At 40.1% G+C, this 14,216-nt stretch overlaps 1 pseudogene; it reads left to right on the top strand.

Moving 5' to 3' along the window:
• Window positions 1-5,192: 5,192 nt before the first annotated feature.
• LOC105518384 lies at window positions 5,193-5,662 on the top strand (annotated as a pseudogene).
• Window positions 5,663-14,216: the final 8,554 nt, after the last annotated feature.

The raw sequence follows: 14,216 nt of genomic DNA, 5'->3' as shown, positions 1-14,216 counted from the left end.
TGTATTTTATTCCAGCCACTGTTGCCACAACTAACTTTGTGCAGGTGTAACTCAGCATCACCTGCCTCAGCCTTTGCTATTTCTAACTTCCCATGTCAGGGCTACTCGATGCCTCTGGCCATGGGAATCTACCTTTCGATCATGTACATGCATCCTGGAAGTGAAACAGAATTAACCACCCATAAGCAACCCTTGACCAATGGGGAATGCGAGTTGGGGAATAAGTGCTTCATTCTTTAGGCAGGACATTTTGAGATGCAATTAGATTTTTGTTGTTGTTGTTTAGGAGGTCTTAGTTTGGATCAATCCCCAGTTACCCCCAGTAATGACCAATTCAAGTGTGTACCCATGAATTGACTTTCTCTCTTTCCCTGTCATATTCTTCTCAGAATCCCACTCCTGTATGCTTGGATTACTAACAAAATTAATTACCTGCACACAAATCAAGGTCTCAGGTTCTCCTTTCTGGAGGAATCCAGGCTAAGACAAATACAATGTAGGGGGTTAAAATATTCTACACTTTAAATCTACAAGGTCTAGCATACAATTACAAAAATCCTGGGAAGACAAAAAGGGAAGATTAGAACAAAAACCAAGAAAAAATACAGTCAACAGAAATAGGGAATTCAGATATTGGCATTGTCTGACAGGGACTTTAAAATAATAATTATTAAAACGTTCAAAGCACTAGGTGACAAGATGAGGAATTTTGGTAGAGAATAACAAACTGTAGAAGAGAATCAAATAAAATTTCTACAACTGGGAAATGCTTGAAAATGAGAGCTCAGTGGATGTGTTTTTGATAGTAGATTAGATGCAGCTGAAAAATTAGTAACCTGAAAAATAAATCAGAAGAACATATGTAAATGAAGCAAAGAGAGACAAAGGTGGAAAATGAAAGAACATGAGACACACAATATAAGGTGCAACAGTCCAAAACGTGGAATTGGAATCACAGAGGAGAGGACAGAGTGAATATGGAAGAAATACAATTAAAGACATTCGCTGAGAATTATTCAAAAATGATAAAAGACATTCATCCATATATTAAAGGATCTTTAAGAACCCTATGCAGCAAATACAAAGAAAATCATCCCTAGTCACATCATAGTCAAACTGCTTAAAGGTAAAGACAAAGAGAAAAACTTATAAAGCATCCAGAAATTAGATATGTTACTTTCAAAGAGACAAAGATAACAGCTAAAAATAATGGAAGCCAAAAGGCAATAAAATGATAGCTTCAAAGTGCAGGAAAAAAAACTGTCAACTTAGATTCTCTATCCAGAATACTACTTTTAAAAATGAAGGAGAAATGGAGACATTTTTTGACAAAAGCCAAGATAATTTTTCACCAGAAGATTAACACTAAAGAAAATAATAAATAGTATTTTCCAGGTAGAAAAGTGATCCTCAATGGCAATTTAGGAATTCAGGATGAAATAAAGAACAATGCAGAGGGTAAATAAATGGATAGACCTAAATGAACACTGATTGCATAAATTAATATGTTTATCTTTTTATATGATAGGTTTATAATGATAATATGTTTATTATAATATGTTTATAATTATTACATTAAGATAATATACAGTTGACTCTTAAACAACACTGGGGTTAGTGGTGGTGACCTGCTGCACAGTTAAAAATCCATGTATAACTTTTTATTGATTAATTTTTAACAAAAATTTTTTTAAATTTAAGAGATAGATTTTTGCCATGTTGCCCAGGCTGGTCTCAAACTCGTGGGCTCAAGCAATCCACCCGCCTCAGCCTCCAAAAGTGCTGGGATTACAGGTATGAGCTGTCGCACCTGGCCAAAAATCCATGTATAACTTTTGACTCCTCAAAAACTTAACTACTAATAGCCTATTGCTGATCAGAAGCCTTACTGAAAACATAAACAGTTGGTTAACACATATTTTACAAGTTACATGGATTATATGCCATATTCTTGTAATAAAGTAAGCTAGGGAAAAGAAAATGTTATTAAGAAAATCATAAGGAAGAGAAAATATATTTACTATTTGTTAAGTGGTGTGTGGATCATCATAAAGGTCTTCATCCTTGCCGTCTTCACACTGAGTAGGCTGAGGAGCAAGAGGAAGAGGAGGGATTGGTCTTGCTGTCTCAGCGGTGGCAGAAGTGAAAGAAAATCTATGTATAAGTAGACCTATGCAGTTCAAACCCATGTTGTTCAAGGGTCAACTGTACATAGAATTGAAACACATGACAATAAAAACATTTAAATTACGAGGTAGTAAATGGAGTTAAAGTGTTCCAAGGACCTTTTGTTTTCTGGCAAATGGTAAAGCACACACACATGCACATATATATGCATGTGTGTGTGTGTGTATATATATATCTATATATCTATATATAAATACGTGTGTGTGTAGATGCAACTTAGGGATTCAGAATGAAATAAATGTGTGTATATATGTGTGTATGTATATATGTGTGTGTGTGTGTGTGTGTATGTGTATACTATTTTTTGAGATAGGGTCTTGCTCTGTTGCCCAGGCTGGAGTGCAGTGACACAAATGTGGCTCACTGCAGCCTCGACTTCTTGGGCTCAAGAAGTGATTCTTCCAACTCAGCTTCCTAAGTAGCTGGGACCACAGATGCATGCCAACACATCCAGCAAATTTAAAAATTTTTTTGTAGAGATGGAATCTCACATGTTGCCCAGGCTAGGTTTATTTTTTCTGATACATCATGGATATATGTTGCAATCTCTAGGTAAATCCGTAAGACAGTAAAATAATGTATAAATAATAAGATAATTGACAGTGTTATGTAATAATACATATTGAATATTTTCAAAAAGAAAATAATGAAGATGGGAAAAGGAGGACTACACTAGATGATACAAAAGAAAGGTAACAAGATGATAATATATTTAAAATCAAATGAATTACATATTTTAATTAAGAGATGAAGATTATTAGACTGGATAGAAAAACAAATCCAACAATATGCTGCTTACAAGGACTATCATAAACAGGAGGATAGATTGAAAATAAATGGATAGAAAAGGATAGATTAAAAGAAAGCTAAAATAGCTTTGTGAATATCAAAGTATACTTTCAGGCAAAAATATTGCTAGAGTGATATTTCTTTTTTTATTTTTTTTGAGACAGGGTTTTGTTCTTATTGCCCAGGCTGGAATGCAATGGTGCGATCTCGGCTCACAGAAACCTCCACCTCCCAGGTTCAAGTGATTGTCCTGCCTCAGCCTCCCAAGTAGCTGGATTACAGGTATGTGCCACCACACCCAGCTAATTTTTTGTATTTTTAGTAGAGACAGGGTTTCTCCATGTTGGCCAGGCTGGTCTCGAAATCCCGACCTCAGATGATCTGCCCACCTCAGCCTCCCAAACGGCTGGGATTACAGGCATGAGCCACTGTGCCCAGCAAAAGCGATATTTCATGAAGATAAAAAGTATAATTCATAAGGAAGATTTGGCAATTTAAAATTCATTTGTATCAAATAATGTAATCTCAAAGTCAACAAAACTGAAAAGAAAATAGATAAGCCCACAATCACATTAAGGGATTTTAATATGATCCAATGAAATAAAAAGGTAAGGATTTACCATACTTGATCAACATGATTAATAAGTTGGCCTAATTGCTATACATACAACATTGCACCCAACAACTACAGAATACACATTATTTTGAAGAGCTGATGGAACATTTAACAAAGCAGACCATATGTTGGGCCATAAGGCAAGTCTCAACAAATTTCAAAGAACTGAAATCACACAGAATATGTTCTCTGGCTATAGTATATTTAAGCTAGAAATTAATCCAAAGATAACTAGAAGATTTCCCATATGTTTGGAAAATAAACCATACACTTTTAAATAACTGATGAGTCAAAGAAGAAATTACAATGGAAATTAGAAAATATTTTCAACCAAATGATAATGAAAAGATTACATATAAAAACTTGTTGGAATTTTTACTCTGGTCAAGATGAAGTGCAGGGACTGGATTTACCCTTCTGCTTTAAACTACTAAAAAATAGAAAAACAAATGAAACAACATACATGATCACATATAATGATGATTATATGATTAATTAAATTTCTATGACAGAAACAAGTGCACAAAAATGAGAACTCAGTGGATGGGTTTGATAACTGCTTAGATGCAGCTGAAGAGAAAATTATTGCCCTGGATACAGGGGCACAAGGTTATTTTTGGGAAGTGATAGAGCTCTTCTCTATCTTCATCATGGTGGTAGTTACACAACTATATACATCTGTCAAAACTTGGAGCTCAACACTAAAAAGTGTGATTATCATTTTATGTAGATTATATACCTTCATAAAAAATGGGAAAAAGACTGGGCACGGTGACTCATGCCTGTAATCCCAGCACTCTGGGAGGCTGAGATGGGCAGATCACCTGAGGTTGAGAGTTCAAGACCAGCCTGATCAATATGGAGAATCCCTGATCCCCCAAACACTAAAAAAGAAAAAAAAATACAAAATTAGCCGGGCATGGTGGTGCATCCCTGTAATCCCAGCTACTCCCGAGGCTGAGGCAGGAGAATTGCTTGAACCGGGGAGGCAGAGGTTGCGGCAAGCTGAGGTCACGCCATTGCATTCCAGCCTGGGCAACAAGAGTGAAACTCCATCTCAAAAAGAAAAAAAAAATGGAGAAAAGTCTTATTGGAGATATCTAAAGCTGTACTTAGAAGGAAATGTATAGCTTTAAATACATATATTAATAAAATAATAAGTAGAAATCAGATCTAAGCATCTGTTTTCATAAATTTGAGAAAGTGCAGCAACTTACACACAAATAAAAAGAAGGAAATAATAATGACAGGAGTAGCAAATAATGAAATTAAAAACAAATATACTAAGGAAAGGCCACAAAGCCCAAAGCTTGTTGAAAAGACTAATAACTTTTTTATTAATTTTTGATCCTTAGCAACTGATGATGAGGAAAAACAGAGAAGGCCTAAAATGATCCGGATCAGGAATTTAAAAAGGGTATCACTATAGGTCAAATGAACATGAAAAAATATAACAAGAGGATATTATGAACAACTTTAGGACAGTAAGTTTACATAACATGAACAAATTCCTTTAAAAAAACACATCATAAATCTGATACAAGAAAAAAGTAAAGATATAGAGTCCTTTAATAAGAAAATTGAATCTGCTTTTTCCCTACCGCTGCCGAGTGGCGCGGAGGCCAAGGCTTGGGTGTGTTCAAGATTCAGCTTCACCTGTAACCCACCGCCATGGCCGAGGAAGGCATTGCTGCTGGAGGTGTAATGGACGTTAATACTGCTTTGCAAGAGGTGCTGAAGACTGCCCTCACCCACAATGGCCTAGCACGTGGAATTCGCGAAGCTGCCAAAGCCTTAGACAAGCGCCAAGCTCATCTTTGTGTGCTTGCATCCAACTGTGATGAGCCTATGTATGTCAAGTTGGTGGAGGCCCTTTGTGCTGAAGAGCGAGTCAACCTAATTAAAGTTGATGACAACAAGAAACTAGGAGAATGGGTAGGCCTCTGTAAAATTGACAGAGACGGGAAACCTGGTAAAGTGGTTGGTTGCAGTTGTGTAGTAGTTAAGGACTATGGCAAAGAGTCTCAGGCCAAGGATGTTATCGAAGGGTACTTCAAATGCAAGAAGTGAAGAAATAAATCTTTGGCTCACACACACACAAAAAATTGAATCTAATTTAAACCATTTAACAAAGGAAACTTCAAGCAGGTCTAGATGGCTTCTCTGGCAAAAAATTTTTAAAGATCTATGGAAGAAATAATACAAATAGACACATCCTTCCAGAGGATAATAAAGACTCCTTTCTAACTCATTTTAGGAAGCTATTATAACCTTGATAACAAAATCTGACGGGAACACTATAAGAAAGGAAAATTTTAGACCAATCTCTCTTTTAAGTATAGGTGCAAATATTCTAAACATATTAACACATTTTAAAATCTGGTATATATTAAGAGTAATATGTTAATTTGTGCAAGAAATTAAGTAAAAAAAGTAATATGTTGTGACCAGTTGGAAATATTTTAGAAATGCAAAGATAGTTTAACATTTAAAATTCATCAATGCAATTTCCCATATTAATATAATAAAAGCATACAATTATTTGATTATCTCAATATAAAAAGAAAAAACTTTTGTTAAATTCCAACATTCATTAGTATAAAAATTCTTAGCAAACTAAAAGTAGAAGGGGGACTTTCTTAGCAAATCAGGAATAGAGGGGAACTTTCTTAGTCTGATAGGGTGTATCTATAAAAACCTTGGTAAAATGTTGAAAGAGTGGATGCCTGCTATCATGACTGGTACACAACATTGTACTGAAGGTCCTAGTCAGTGCAATAAAACAGACAAAACATGTATAAAGGTTAGAAAGGAAGAAATAAAATGATCAACAGATGACATATTTGCATAATCAGAACATCTGGAAGAATCTGCCAATAAATTATTGGAATAATCAATTAATTTTATCAAAGTCCCTAGATACAAGTTTAACATACAAAAATTGACCTCATTTCTATATAACAAAGGGGAACAATTGTAGAATGAGGTTTTAAAAGCAATACTATTTATAATAGTATCAAAAATCAAATACCTAGGCATGAATCCACTGAAAGATATGTCAGAGTCTCTGCAGAAACCTCTAAAACATTAGGGAGAGAAATGTTAAAAGACAAATAAATGGAGAGAGATACTATATTCATGAATTGGAAGGTTCAATATTGTAAAGCTATCAGTTCTCACCAAATCTACAGGTACAGTGCAGTCCTCACAATCTCAACAGCTTTCTTTTTTGTGTGTGGAAATTGATAAGTTGATTCTTAAATTTATACAAAAATGTATATACAAAAAAGTCCAGGGACAATCAAGACAACCACAGAAAGAAAGAACAAAGTTGAAGGAAAGACTTACTAACAAATGACAATAACGAACAGAGTGTAATATTTGCGCAAGGATACACAAGGAGACCAGCCAAAAAGAATAGAAGTTTCTAGAAACAGACCCACAAATCTAAAGTAACATGATTTATGACAAAGGTGGCCTTTCTGAGTAGAGGGGGAAAGAGTGGTCTTTTCAACAGATATAGCTGGGTCAATCAGCTATCCATAAGGAAAAGTAGTGAAACTTGACCCTACATGAGAATAATCAGTGCCAGGTAGATTTTTTTTTTCTTTTTCTTTTTTCTTTTTGACAGAGTCTTACTCTGTCACCAGGCTATAGTGCAGTGGTGTGATCTCAGCTCACTGCAACCTCTGCCTCCCGGGTTCTAGCGATTCTTCTGCCTCAGCCTCCCGAGTAGCTGGGACTACAGGCACCTGCCACCATGCCCAGTTAATTTTTGTATTTTCAGTAGAGATGGGGTTTTACCATGTAGGCCAGGTGGTCTTGATCTGGACCTTGTGATCTGCCCGCTTTGGCCTCCCGAAGTGCTGGGATTACAGGCACGAGCCACCGCGCCCAGCCCCAGGTGGATTTTAAATCTAAATATGAAAGGTAAAACAATAAAGCCACTGGAAGATAGGAGAATATCTTTATGACTTTGGGGCAAGAAAAGATTTCTTAAGTAAGGCATAAATAGCATTTACCATAAATGAAAGAATTGTACATTGGATTACATTAAAATTAAGGACTTTTGTTCATCAAAGGCACATTAAGAGAATGACAATCAGAATGAGTGAGGTGTTTGCAATACAAATTACTGAAAAAAGGGTCATATTCACAGTATGTCATGAATTTTTACAAAGAAGTAAGAAAAGGAATAGGAAAAAAATCTAAACAAACTTCATGAAAGAAGATATTCAGTGAACTAATGCTCAGCCTCAATGCTTGTCAGGGAAATACAAATGAAATTTGCAATGAGATGCTACTACAGATCCATCAGAATGGCTGATATTAAAAGGACCAACATTACTAACGATGTAAAACAGCTGGAACTCTCTCCCACTGCAGTTGGGAGTATAAACAACCACTTTTGAAAACTGGCTAAAGTATCTGCTAAAGATAAACATACAAATATTTTTTGGCCCATTGTTTCCTTTCCTAGTACATATTCAACAGAATTGTGTATATCTGCATACCAAAGACATAAATATCCTCAAACTAGAATGTATCCAAATGGCCAGCAATAGTATAATGGATTAAAAATCATAGTATATTCCCACAGTGAAATATTGTATGGCCAAAAAAAGAACAACTTACAACTATTGCAACAATATACATGAGTCTCAGAAACAATGTTAAGTGAACAAAACCAGACGTGCAAGAGTCCTATTGTATTCATATAATGTTAATATAAAATATATAAATTTGAAGTTGTTAATATAAAGTTTTAAAAGAGGGAAAACAATTTTTGTCTTAGAGGTGAATAATGTGATTACCTTTGGAAGCGGGGGCAGGAAAGAATGATTGCTAGGAGGCCTATGAGGTCTTTTGGGATCCTTTGATGTTCTAGTTTTGACCTGGGTTGTGGTTGCACATGTGAGCTTGCTTTGTGATCATTCAGTGAGCTGTACACTTAGGACTTTCACACTTTTCTATATGTGCTTTGTGCATCAACAAAAAGTTTAAAAGTGTCAACTAGAAATGATACATATTTGGATAAGTAATTTCATTTAGCAAACATTTAGCAGATGGCTCTGATGTGCCAAGCACTGTGCTGAGGAAACAGTGAACAAGTTGGTCAAGGTCCCTTCCCACAGGGTGCTTACCCCATGTATGTGTGTGTGTTATGTAGCAAATCAAGAATTATCGTTTGCTCTTGACTGGAAAAGAGCAGGGTGCTATGGGAGCCTGCAGAAAGGGCACCTGACATTTCTGCAGGCAGTGGTTTCTCTGATGGGAACTGAAGGAAGACTAAGAGTTGAGCAGGTACTGATCTGCAGTAGCTGAAAAAGAAATAGGAAAAAAAGGAAGAGTTAAGCAGGTAAAGGAAGTGAGGGAACAGTATTTCAGGCAGAGGGAATAGCATATGCAAAGGCTCCATAGAGGTAAGAGAACATACGTCACTTTTAATGAGCCCAAAGAGTTCATTGTGAGAGAGTAACAGAAAGGTGGAAGAGTTAGGTAGTAGCTGAATCATGTAGGTTCCTCTAAACAATGCCAAGGACGCTGGGAGAGTGGAGTTTTTTCTGAGGGCAATAGGGAGCTATCGAAGGATATTGATGGGTGAAGGGAGTGGATAATAGGGTCAGATTTGATCCTTGAAGAGATAACAATGGCTTCTGGATAGTCAAGGGTGGAGGAACGAAGAATGCTGAGATGGATGCTCAGAGGAGACACAGGAATGGTAGCAGAGAAAAGAATGGGTGAGAAAAAGATGGAGTTTGAGAAAGGTTTAGGAAGAAGAATAGACAGACCCAGGTGCTGGGTTGGCTTGAGAGGTGGTGGGGCTGACTGTCTATACTTCGGCAGTAGCAAGTCATTTCCAACAAGGTTTGCTGGAGGTGAGCAGGTGACAGAGGTGACCCAGCCGAGAGAGACCCTGAAGCCTCATCTAGCATTCACCACACAGCAGCTTCAGCTGCTGCACCATTGCAGTCCTGCTGCTTCTGGCTAATCTACAACCAACCTTCTGTTCAGAACCAAGCCCTAGGGAGGCCGCTGGGGGAAAGCAAAGCCTGGCGCTAAATAAGCATCCTGACAAAATAATTACAGTGTCAGCAAGATAGCCGTGAGTTGCAAATACAATTTAAATAATCTGAGTGCTGCATCCAACCTGGGGGGCTAATTCAAATACTCTATGCTTCAACTGGGGAATCCTTGAATCACCTGCTGACCTGGACTCCCCCCTTCCAGAAGCTGGGAATTGAGGATTAAGTGGTCTGGGTAATTTGGGACCACCAGGGGACCCATGATCTGATATTGGCAGCAGGTCAGCACAGTCCCGTGAACCTCCTGATGGCAATGTCTGTGATGACCATCTGTTGTTTTGACCAACCTAGCTCACATTCCTTCTTCTGGAAACAGCATCATCTTTTTTTTTTTTTTTTTGGTGTGTATGTGGGGGAAACCTCCCCTTCCTCACTCTTAGTCCACTTGACTCAGATGGATCTGACACCACTCTCCCGCTCCGACTCCACTGCAGATGGTAGTGGGGGCCTCCTGCAGAAAGAGGGGTCTTCCCATGAAGTTCCTGCGAGGATTGGATTGGGCCCGTATGGGTTATGTGCCCATCCATGACCCAGTTTCTGTGGCTGGGAGATGAGGCACTCTGATTGGCGATTGGATGGACGGGGGCCATATGCCAACTTTCTGATAGAGAGGGTGCATTGAGTCACTTACAGTTGCACAAGAGCAATAGGGCAGCTATTGAATGGCATTTTTTTCAGAAATGGGTTCCTCTGAGCAATGACGGGGGAAAGGAGGGCGGATGACCTCTATCCCTGCCTCAGCTCACATCTCTAGCTTCCTTCCTCGCAAATTAGTATATTTTTGTCTTCCCAGCCACTGTCTCCCTTCTTTTGACAACAAAATATGAATTTTCCCATCTCTTTTCTCTTGTGCAGCTGGACCGTTGGTCCAGGCTTCCTGCCCTCTCCTGTCAAGAGCTGGGCCTGGGACTGAGGTTTGTGTGGGTCTTTGACTCAAGGATTAAAAATGGCGGGTACTGCCTGAGGCAGGATGAAGCCTAGCAGACCCTCCACCCCCGCTACCCAGGACCCCGCTACCCACGGGGTTGCCGTGGTTCCTGCCCTTTCCCAAACCTGGCTTTTTAGCTTTCCTTTCATCTTTTGGGCCAGCCCATATTCCTTTTACTTTTTTAAAAAAATTTTAACACTTTAATCTTTCTTTTTGTGAAAAATTATGGTAAAATTCATTACACTAACCATTGTAAAGCGTACAATTCAGTGGCATTTAGTATATTCACAATGTTGTGCAACCAGCACTTCTATCCCGTTCCAAAACATTATCATCACCCGGAAAGGAAACCCCCTACCCGTGAAACAATCGCTTCCTCTTCCTGTCTCTCCCCAGTCCCTGGCAACCACAAAACTGCTTTCTGTCTCTATGGATGTACCTATTCTGGATATTACATGTAAATGCAATCATATAATACATGAATGTTTGCATCTGGCTTCTTTTAGTTAACAAATGGTGTTTGAGGGTCATTTGCATTGCAGCCTGTGTTAATGCTTCATTCCTTTCTCAGGCTGGAGAATATTCCCTTGTATGGATAGACCATTATTTGATGTAACCATTCATCAGCTGATGGCCATTTGGGTTATTTCCACCTTTTGGCTGTTGTGAATAGTGCTGCTAGGCTCACGTTCTCTCAGTACAATTTTTTTTTTTTTTTTCCACTTAGGTTTTCCAGAATTGGCTTCTGTTCATAGCTATTGAGAAATCCTTACTGATGGAATGCCAAAAAGGCTTTATTTTCAGGGCTCCAGAACACATAGTCCGAGGAAGGTGAAAATGTAAACAACATCTCCGATGAATTAGGATCAGCAGGGAACGGTCCCAGTTCCAGGAGGACTTTTGTGAATGATCACTGAAAGCCGTGGTTGGTGCCTCAGCTCGGGGCCCTCTGAGAGGCGCCATTTGGTGAGAATGCTTTGGAGAAAGGAAGCCAAGGAGGCCCTCCTCAAAGGATGGCAGCTGGGATCCTTTTAAATTTTCATCCATCCCCTTTGGAATGGGGAGGAGCTAGGGAAGCGAGCCTCTGGGGACTCAATGATTGCAGCCCTTCCCCCAGCTGGTCCAACGGTAAAGAGACAGATACATGCTGAGAGAACAGAAGCTTTTAGGTGCTGATTATAACCTGGGTGACAAGTGACGAGATGCAGGCAGGCCTGGGTAAGATAAAAAGATCACAGCAGCTGACAGTTATTGATGCTTCCTGCACACCCTGCTCTGTGCTGAACCCTCTGCAGGCATCGTCTCATGGAACCCTCGCAGCAGCCTACGGGAAGGCACCAGTGCTAGCCTCACTCTGCAGAGAGGAAGGGGGTGCACGGAGTGACTCAGGCACTCGTCCCAGATCACAGCAGGAAGTGGCAGAGTGGTGCTCTTAAAACAGCGAAGAGGAGGCTGTAAAAGGCAGCCCAGCATCTGGCTACACGTGTATCTGTGTCCTGTTTCACAGATGCTGTGAGTTCTCTTCCAGGGAATCATGCAGGTTCCTCTCCGGGGAGAAGTGGGCCTAATTGAGTAGGAAGTTTGGGGGTTCAGTTCCATGAGGTTCCTGGGAGGTTTGGATTGGCCCTGTCTGGTCATGTACCTGTCCATGCCCCAGTCTCTGTGGCTGGGAGATGGGGCACTCAGATTGGTGGTTGGACACAGGACATATGTGCCACCTCTCTGACAGAGAGGGTGTGTTGAGTCACTCACAGTTGCATGACCTCAGAAACGGGTTTCTCTCAGCAATGACAGGGGGAAAGAATGGTGGACGACCTCTCCCTGCCTCAGCTCACACCTCCAGCTCCACAAAGAGCAATGGTTCTGGAGTCACTTACTAGCTGGGTGAATTAGGCAAATGACTTAGACTTTCTGAGCCTGTTTTTCTCATCTGTGTAAAGGAAACAATAGCAGGCTCTCTCTCATGGCATGATTGTGGCGATTAAATGAGTTAATGTTTGCAGAAGTCCTTTATCAACTGTGATAGCCCCATGGATTTGCTTTATCTTCTACTTGGTACCCCTCCCTGTCTCCCTTATTATTAAGGTGTGTCTGTGGCCCAGTCACCCCAGGGCAGGAGTGGTCTGCTCCTTGCAAAGTGAGTGCTTGTCTAATAAGCCTGTTTAGTGCTGATGGGTTAAGAGCACCCCTGTGGGACAGAGAATAGCTAATAGTGGTCTTCCCGGATATGTTTCAAGCACTTGCCATGCAGTCATGTGACCCTCACACGATTCCTTCCAGGTAGGGTCTGGTATTATCCTTACCTTATTGATAAGGACACTGAGGCTCAGAGATGGGGGGAATGTGCAGAAGGACCCTCAGGTAATAAGGTGCAGAGCTGGAACCTGAACCCAGGTCTTTCAGATTCAACTTGTGGCCTTACCGACTATGCAACAGCCCTTTGTGCGGCTAAAGTCGGCCTTCCCACACAGCAGAGAGTGCTTGGGAGAGCAGCTTCTGGTCAGCATTTGACAGAGGCATTTCTTGATTCAGTAGAGCAATCCAAATGGGTAACTTGCTGCCTTTCCTACCTGTGGGCTGCTCCAGTATCTTGCAGAGAGCATGGGGTGGGAGTGGGGAAAGATGAAGAGACACAGGGCAGTCCTTGGAGATGGGAGTTTAAGTGTACAGCACCAGTGCTAATAATCAGCAACTCAGTGAGTGCTTATTCAACATTCATTCATTCATTCATTCATATGTGGGAGTCAGGTATGCTTTATTTTTAAGGTTTATAGGGACCTATAGGGGAAATGAAGGGATGCTAAGGTATATTCCTTACTGTGGTGGGCATCTGATGTTATAAATCCCTCTTTCCCACATCTTCTGATAACAGCACCAGTGCTCTTTTGAAGGACATACCCACTCCGGTTCAGGTGGCTGAGGAGGGGGCTAAGCACCATGTCCTCTGACCGAGGTTAGCAGTTCTGGGGTGGGTCAACCTGTGTGGAAGGCAGCAGAGCTTGGAGATGCACCATCCCGAGGGGATCTCTTAGCCTTCTGGATCCAGTTAGATGTGTCCCTAGAGTTTTCACTTATGAGAGCCAATAAGCCCCTTTAAATAATCAACCCCATTTGAATAGAGTTTCTACCATATACACACTTGACCACAAGCAGTTTATGATCTCACTGAAAAAAACAAGAAGGAATAGCCTTCTATTTGATTGTTATACTTGCATGTACATATAGGTATATACATCTGTTTATGTTTAAGAGATTATTCTATGTTTAAGAGATTATCCTATACCCATGGAGAGCTGGATTTTCGTTCTGGCTTTGACTCTAAATCATAGCATGAACATGGGCCAGCACCACTTCCTCCCTGGGCCTCAGTCTTCCCATGTGTGAAATGAATGCCCTGGGCTCTCTGCTCCCTAAAGCCAAGTCCCTTTCACTCTTTTTTTTTTTTTTTGAGATGGAGTTTCGCTCTTGTTGCCCAGGCTGGAGTGCAATGGCACGATCTTGGCTCACTGCAACCTCCACCTCCTGGGTTCAAGCTATTCTCCTGCCTCAGCCTCCTAAGTAGCTGGGATTACAGGCATGTGCCACCACACCCAGCTAATTTTTTGTATTT

This window comes from Colobus angolensis, unplaced genomic scaffold (genome assembly GCF_000951035.1).
Source record: "Colobus angolensis palliatus isolate OR3802 unplaced genomic scaffold, Cang.pa_1.0 Scaffold319, whole genome shotgun sequence".
NCBI lineage: Eukaryota > Metazoa > Chordata > Mammalia > Primates > Cercopithecidae > Colobus > Colobus angolensis.
Note: the sequence above shows the minus strand (reverse complement) of the source record. Positions and strands in the feature narration are given on the sequence as shown.